Raw genomic sequence first — 9,438 nt, 5'->3', positions numbered from 1 at the left:
TATGCTGCAAGAAAGGAGATATAATATTATAGTCATCATTAACAAAGCAACAATTTGAACATATCATTGCAAGTTGTCCCCACCAAAGTTAACGCCACTTAATTTTGTTTAGGCAAGTTGATTATTATGGATTTGGTGTTAGAAATTTCTTACCACCATTAGAAGTTGATGTTGTTGTGGTTAACAATTATTATCTTCTCTGATGTTCTATGTTGTAATTGTGCTTGATGCATCTTCCTTAGCACCACAAGCTCTATTTATAGGCAAAGAGCTTTACCATGTTCCATGTTCATTTACCAATCATTTAACCACCTACCATCTAATTCATTTTATGAACAACTACTTTCAACATTTTAATTCAACAATCAATCAATCGATCGACCGCTAACCTACCTTAAATGATTGACGATCTGTTCTGTGATCGATACTGACCATTTATTCAACAGATAGACTGACCTATTCAACTGGCTGACCTTGATTGGCTGATCATCTGACCACTTGTTAACTTATTCTGATTGGCCAATCCCCGATTAATGATAGACATACCGACTACCCAGCAACATACTTCCACCCACCTTGATCAATCAACCACCAACCTTCCTCGAGTAGTTTCTGACCATTGATCGATCTTTCCTAATTGATCGACCACCGATCTATTTTGACTGAAAGACCATAAATCTACCCGAACCAAATAATTGCTGAACTACTTCGACTAACCGTCCACTAGTCTACCACTATTAACCTCTAATAGATTATCTGTCTAATGGCCTTGGCTGACCACCCGTTAGCCATCCCTAACCAACTACCAACTGATATTGGCAAATACATTCAACTAACCAATGAATAATCCTCTATTAACATATGCTGGTAGAATGACCCCGATCAACAGTCGAATAATGCTAGTTAACCGACCTCACCAAACCTATCAGATTGCTAGGCAACTCTAAAATACGTAGGCCAACTGCCATCGTCGATCCTTAGACGCCTGCCAACCGACCTTAGGCGACCTCCTTGCACTACATAAAAAAAAAGCTATGTCGGCATGCTTTTTTCTAGTCACACTTCAAAAGCATTGCCTAAAAAGGTCAATGGCTACGCTTTTATATGGGTGATATTTGATTAGAGATTTTGCTACATTTTAGATGTCAAGTTTATCAAAGCCTGACCAGAGAAAGAAATAGGCACGCTTTTGAAACGTGGCAAAATATTTTTATTATCGTCATTTTTTAAAGCATGCTGATTTCTTCTAACTCTTTCCGCACCCCAAAAAGTGTAGCCCTAAAGTTCCTACTAAAAAATTTAGATTTTCTACTATTTTTCTCCAAGACACTTTTGTGACTGTGAGTGAGAATGCAATAATGATAAATTTACTTTTATTCTCTTTAATCTAATAACAAAACCCTTATTCCCCATTCTCATAACCCTTATTCCAAGCTAAACTATATAAATTACCAAAATCAAAACCTAGGGTTCATAATATGAAAAATCACAAGCATATAGAGCTTTCTTACCTTACTCACTGTGAATTGGGACAAAATCCAACAATAACCTGTAACTAGATCACACCTAAACAACCAAAATCACAAAATCTACTCAAAACAATATACAAAAATGAAAAATATGTTAGTGCTGGAAACTGGAGCATGAATTTCAAGTTCTTACCTACTTTGTTTAGATAGAATTGAAGAGCTCGATAAGAGGTTCGCATGGCCGCAAATGGCTCGTTAATCAGAGTACCATAGCTCAAGTTATGGCTCCCGGAAGTTGATTGTGAATAGTATTTTATGAAACCCTCACTCCCTTCCTCTCATTCACGTTACTCAGCCCCTTTGGTGCTGGAAGTAGCTGTCTTGGCCACTTAAAGGTGTATTTATATATTGAGCTTGGGCCTAAATTGGGCTCGATCCGACCTGTCAACGTTTTTGGTCCGTTTGGCCCACTTTGGGCCAAAACCTTTAAGATTAGTACTTGGTTTTTAATTCTAAATGTCTTCCTAAATTTTTCTACAGTTTTTATTGCTCTCACGCAGTTCCGGACAGATTTAAGCCGGTATTTCCGGCTACTTTATCGGTACCCGTCTTTACAAAATTTTTCGCAGAAAATTACATTTTTCAAATCTCACTTCCAAATTTTAAAATTAAGACTTCTATATTTTTTACCTATTTTTGGACAATTAATTTATTATTATTTTACGTCAATTAATCAGTTAATTATTTTTAATTCTTACATCCTGCGTATGCGGCTGTTGGCATGCATACGCAGAAACCCTTTTTTGTTTCGAATGCTCGCATATGCGACATTGCCATTTTGACACTCATGCGTACGCAAGAATGGACATGCATATGCATGAACCCTGTTTTGCTGAAAATGTGATTTTTGTGTTTTTAAGCGCTTCTCTAGCTTTCTAAACCTCTGTAATTACTATTTAGGATCCCATAACTATTATTTAGGCTTTTGGGAGAAGAAAAAAACACATTAAGTGGACTTAGTTAGATAATTCTATTATGAAACTAAAGACCTTTGACTCATGCTTGTGATGTGCTGCGGATGTATATAACTTGAGTGAATTGGCAAAATGTTGAGATGATGATGAGTGAATTGGTGGAATGTTGAAATGGTGATGTATCGAGACAAATGGTAATTGAGATTGTTGGACACGATGAGAATGAGAGTGATCACTGAGATTGGATATGTTTTCTGATGTATTTGATTGGTAAGTCGCTATACGTCTGGCAAGGACGGTGGTTAATCCCGCTTGTCGAGGTTGCGGCGCTGGCATAAGGACGGTGGTTAATTCCGCTTACGTACAGATGTGAGGTCTGAGGCAGAGTATCCCACTTGCATCCTTTTGAGTCACAAGAGTGTGCCGGGCACTATATCCTTGGGGTACCAAATTTTCGTGACCAAAAGGAAACCATCCCAAGAAGATGTGTCGGGTTGGCAGTTGAACCAACAAGTGATATCACGGCCAATAGGATAGGCATTCATCATATGCATTCTTATGTGTTTGTATGCTTTTCTTACTTGTATTGTGCCAACCTGTATAACATGTTTAATTGCTAATTGAATTATCTATTGTATATGTATATTACTTTAGTTTTACTTGCTTACACTACTTGTGTTTTCTGCTGGGATTGAGGAGGGTCGGTAGGCAGTGGCGATGGGATCGCATGGAGGATAGGTTGACGAGGAATGTGGGACAGACGGTGATCTGTTAGTTTAGAAATTCCTTAAGTTAGATGACCTTTTATGGTTTAAGTTTTTATTATAAGTCGAATCTTTATATCGATTTGAAGTTCTAAGATTGCCTTTGGCTTCCCAAAACCTTATATCTTGTCTATTGGGCACTGTTACCATACTGAGAACCTCCGGTTCTCATACCATATGTTGTTGTTTTTCAGATGCAGGTCACAACTCACATCGGTAAGTTTGCGAATGGTAACAAAGTGGAGGATGGCTCTCTTTTGTATTTTGTTCATTTTGATGTAGTTATTTCTCTCACTTTTGTATTTTGTGCTTGTTGCCTTAGAGGCTTGAACTTTGAGAGATAGAATGTATCTGTTTTAACTTTTAAAATTCTGTTATATTCTGTTGTAACTAGCCGGCCTAAATTCTGTGGGCTTTGATTAGTTCTCCTTTTATTATTGTACATATATATAAGTACCTTATATCTTTTAGCTCTTTTCTTACCTTTGCGCTTTAGTTATCGTGTGTGAACGCTTTGCGCTTTTGTATCTCTATTTTCTACGTCTTTGAGCTTTTATTCCTTTATTGGGCTTCTAGTGTATTATATTTCTTGATTATATACTATTGTATGAGCCTTAGAACTGTTGTGACGTTTTGTCAGCCTTTGCTTTATGGCTAGAGGTAAGGCTTAAGGTGATAGGGTATTACAACACACGCACACATCTTTCTTCCAACCAAGTCATTTACGTTCACGCGCTACGTTTACGTTATCATTATCGACATCATCTTTGCGTATTTTCTTCTTATCGTCATTCTTTTGTTGCTGCTATTATTGCTGTTATTGTAGTAGAAGGTGAGGAGAAAGAGTTTTGAATTGTGTAGGATAACGAGTCCAAATACACCTTAATTCATTCATAAATGAACCGAAATTACATAATGGATTGCGACACAATTAACTCATAAATGAACTGAAATTACATAACAATTGCGACATAATTAACTCAGAAATGAACTGAAAATTTTCAAATGATTGTGATACATAAACTCAGTTAAAAAACAAGCACACAAACAAGATTGAATCATGAACAAAAACACATCCAAAATCAAATTTAGATCAGACAATGTCATTAATATATTTCTTTTTTTGTTGGATATTTTCTTCTTTTTTTCTTGGTTTTATTCTTCTTAAAAGAGTAAATCAAAAAGAATTTTGAGAAAATGAAGTGAGAATGTGAAGATGAAGAAGAAAAAGATGAAGAAGAAGAAGCAGTAGAAGATGAGGAGAAAGAGTTTTGAATTGAGCAGGACAACGAGTCCAAATACACCTTAATTCACTCATAAATGAATTGAATTATATAATGATTGTGACACAATTAACTCAGAAATGAACCGAAATTACATAATGAATTGCGATACAATTAACTCAAAAATGAACCGAAATTACATAATAATTGCGACATAATTAACTTAGAAATGAACCAAAATTACATACTGATTGCGACACATAAACTCAATTCGAAAATAAGCACACAAACAAGACTGAATCGTGAACAAAAACACATCAAAAATCAATTTTGGATCAGACAATAACATCACCATGGCAAAAATTTAATAATAACAATAATAATAACGACGATAATGATAACGACAATATGTATAAGAAGAAGGCGACAATGACGATAATGATGATGATAACGATGGAGGAGATGGATAAAAAGAAAGGAGGAGAAGAAATTTCAATGAGAAAATAAGAAGAAAGAGGAGGAGGAGGAGGAGGAGGAGGAGGAGGAGGAGGAGGAGGAGGTGGCGATGTTGGTGACGACGGTAATGAAAGTGAAAAATAATAAAGAAGAAGAAGAAGAAGAACACACGTGTGAATTTGAGTTAAGATTGTGTGACTCTAAATCATTAGGATGAACTTGAATGTTAAAATTGCTTGAATATAGAGAATAATTTATAATGATATAGGATGTGATACTCTACTTTTATTTTGAGTCAATTCACAAAAATTAAAAGGCAATTTACTTAAATAAAATAAATGGAGAAAGGTTTGCCCAAATACAACAATTGAGAAAGGGTTACTTGTGTGTCCTGTTACTACTTTATGTAAACAAGGTTGCGAAAACCGAACTGGTTACTAAACCGGTAGAGTGACTAGTTCAATGGTTCAAAAGTTCAATCGAAGTTTAACCGGAATTCAGCCGGTGTAATTAAATATAAAATAAAATTATTAAAAATTTAATATATAATTTTAAATATTTAAATTTAATACTTTTTAAACTAATAAAATTTAAAATTTTATAATTTTACATAATAAATTGTCCATAATTTATAATTAAAAGTTTATAAATAACTTCAAACATCAATCTTTATAACTAATAAAAATTAAAATGCACTTAAATGACAAAGAAATAATATTCAACCACAAACAATTATTCCAATTTCATAAAAATTATAAAAACAAAAAATATATCAATAGAATCAGAAAAATTAACAATAAGAATTAGAGAAAATTCTACTCCCCTCCCTTGCGAGATGCTAAAATGACATTTTCATCTCCTCTATTTTATAAATGTGCATTCTCCTCCCTTATAACTTTTAAAAAACCTCCTCTTTAATCCATTTTAAATTTTTTGTGTTAACTAATATTAACTTTATCTATTTTTTAAAAAAAAAAAATTATTTTAAAAAAAAATACCCATTAGCAAAAATTTCATTTTTTATCATTAAATTTTGCTTACCAAAATACCCTTTTAATAAATTATTTTTTATTGATTAAATTATATTTTTATTAAAATACTTTTTAAAAAATTAATAATTAAATTATTTTTTTCTAACATACCTACCCTTCAATACTTTTTTAATTATTAAATTATGATTTTACCAAAATTTTTGTTAACAATTATTTTTATTTTTACTGTTAATTTTTTATATCAATATATATTATTTTAACATTAAATAAAAAAATCTTACCACTGTTAATATATATAACAATTAATATATATTGATATTGAAAAATAATCTTACTAAAATTTTTTATTTAATGTTAAAATAATATATATAGATATAAAAAATTAATAGTAAAATATAAAAAAATTGTTAACGAAAATTTTGGTAAAATTATAATTTAATAATTAAAACTTATTGAAGGGTATTTTAGAAAAAAAATTATATAATTATTAAATTTTTTAAAAAATACAATTTAATCAATAAAAGAATAATTTATTAAAGGATATTTTGGTAAGCAAAATTTAATGATAAAAAATAAAATTTTTACTAATAGTTATTTTTTAAAAAAATAATTTATTTTTCTTAAAAAATGGATAAAGTTAACATTAGTTAACACAAAAAGTTTAAAATGGATTAAAGAAGAGATTTTTTAAAAGTTAGAAAAGAGGGGAATGTACATTTATAAAATAGAGGGGAGGACAGTGTCATTTTAACATCTTGCAGGGGAGGGGAGTATAATTTTCTCTAAGAATTATAATGTTCTACAATAGCAATATCAGATTTGTTGAATACAATTACTTGTGATGTTCTCCTTCTCATTCTCCTACAAATTTTTAAAGCACATCAATTGGGAAAATCAATACAAAAACAAAGAATAACAACAAATAAACTAAATATTCATAATCATAAATGATATAAAGCAAGAGTTATTATTATTATCATTATCCACTTACATTGAGAATTTTACCAACATTGAAACCAAAAACTTTGACAAACCCAATACAAAGAGACTTGCTTGAAATTTTCAATGCAAAATAATTTGAAACACTTTTTAGCATACTTCAAAGTTTAAAGAAGTGTATAAATTTGAACAAAAAATGTACAAGAAAGAAATGTAAGTTGTACTCCTGAAAGATGAGAAATGATGAAAAATAATTTTACCATACCACCATAAACAATTCAGATTCAGCAAAAATCAGCCACCAAAATTAACAACTCAGAATCAGAAAAACCAGCATAAACAACTCAGAATCATAAAAAATTCTAGCCTTAACAATGTTCATCAACAACGCAGCATCAGAAATATCAACGGCCAACAACTAAAAAATCAAAATAAATAAAATTAACAAAATAACCAAAAATAATTTGAGGCAATAGTGCTTACCGGCGACGAAGGAGGAAGGAAGGTGACGGCGCGGCGAAAACTCCAGAGCCGAGCAGAGAGACACATCGCAGAGAGAGAGAGAGAGAGGGAGACACAGAGAGCTCGGAGCCTCGAATAGAAAGAGAGAACTCAAAGAGAGGGATGGCCACCAACAAATCGAGCAGAGACGACGATGGAGAAGCCCTTCACAGCGGCATCGCCAACAGTTCTGAGCAAGCACTCGACGTCGAGGAGAAGAGGATCGAGAAGTGAGCAGACCTTCCACGAGCGAGGACGGCACCCAAGCCTATCTCTGCCGGCGGCGACAACACCGTCTATCGGAAGGGAAGAGCTTAGCGATGGGATGAGGCTGGGTTCCTACCGTCCTTAGGGTTTGGGTTTGTCCTGTGTGTGTGTGTGTGTGTGTGTGTGTGTGTGTGTGAGAGAGAGAGAGAGAGAGAGAGAGAGAGAGAGGGCAGGGGTGGGGTGAGGGGTTCTAATTTCTGAACGTTTGAATTTGTTTTTTACTTTTTTTTAACTGCCGATTTGACCGATTTGTATGCCAGTTTTTTGCAGGATGGTTCTTCATAGCAACCAAACCGAACAAATGATCAGTTCCCGGTTAATCCGGTCAAACCGACCGGTCCAGTTCGATTTTCAGAATAATGTTTGTAAACCAACCGTGGAATCCCTTCCACGTTTTTGAAAACACACAAACTGTGGTACTCCTTCCACGGTTTATGAATAGCTATATATCTATAACAATATATAAAACCAATACAAAGAGTTTACTTACCTAATCTATATTTTAAAGTCATTCTTCTGTCGTTTTAATTTATTCCCAACTTTTTACGTATAAAAATAGTAATACGTCTCCTTTTCTTCTCAATTTAATATAAAAAAAACAATTTTTTTATTTGATGTGTTTTTATTTTTTTATATGTCTTTACCTATTAGTGATTGAATGAAAAAATTTCATAAATATTTTGTTAACTTATTTTTTTAAATTGCTTTACAGTAATATTTTTTAAATTTTCTAAAATATTGATTATGTAGAGTATTATATTCAAAATTTGAGTACATAAATATTTACTTTGAAACTAAATTAAATTATTAATTTTGTCTACCACAATATTATTTGTTTTGCATATTGGCTAAGTTATTTGATTGGCATATATATAGGACGCAAGAAAGTTCACCTATCAAAGATTCGTTAAAAATATTAATATGTTAATTTCCTAAACTATCTAAACTATTAATTATGACTGAATTTGACATTTAATTATATAGAATACTAGATTTGACATTTATTAATTTTCTAAATTATATTATAAAAAATTAATTAATTTAATATTATTCATTTGTCACATTATTAACATATAAAAGATACAAAAAAATCTATACCTATCAATGGTAGAATGAAAAATTCTCACGCATATTTTGTTAATTTTTTTATTTGTAATCTATTTTACATCGGATAATTAAAATGGATTAAAGAGAAGGTTTTTTAAAAGTTATAAGGAAGGAGAATGTATATTTTAAAAATAGAGGGGAGGGGAGTGCCATTTTAACATCTCGCAAGGGAGGGGAGGGAAATTTTCTCTATCTTTTATTGATTATTAGTTCGACATATAACACAATAAATATAGCAATATAAGAACTTTGTAAATTGATTTTTCAAATAAACTGGGCGACCTAAGATAAGAAATTTGTTAATTGATTTTATTAACCTCTTTTTTATTTTTAATCTATTTTACATTAGACAATATTATTTTTTATTGATTATTAGATTAACATATAATATCTAAATATAACAAGATAAGAACTGTGTTATATATTTTTTATTGTTTCAACTTTTATGATTATTTTTTTTATTTTTCTATCTAAACATGGCTACTATTCATAAAGACATAAACCGTAAAAAGGGTACCACAATGTATATATTTTTTGCGTTGTTCATAAATCGTGAAAAGCGTACATTAGTTTATGTATGTTTTCAAAAAACGTGGTCCACCGTTTACATAAAGTAATAACAGGACACCTAGGTAAACCTTTTCCTCAAAATATTTGAAACATCATCATCTTGGTTGTGTCTACAAAAAAAATCTACCTTCTTATATGCCTCGTCTATAACTTGCTCAACAAAATTAGATGTTACT

Source organism: Arachis hypogaea, chromosome 14 (genome assembly GCF_003086295.3).
Source record: "Arachis hypogaea cultivar Tifrunner chromosome 14, arahy.Tifrunner.gnm2.J5K5, whole genome shotgun sequence".
Classification (NCBI taxonomy): Eukaryota; Viridiplantae; Streptophyta; class Magnoliopsida; order Fabales; family Fabaceae; genus Arachis; species Arachis hypogaea.
Note: the sequence above shows the minus strand (reverse complement) of the source record.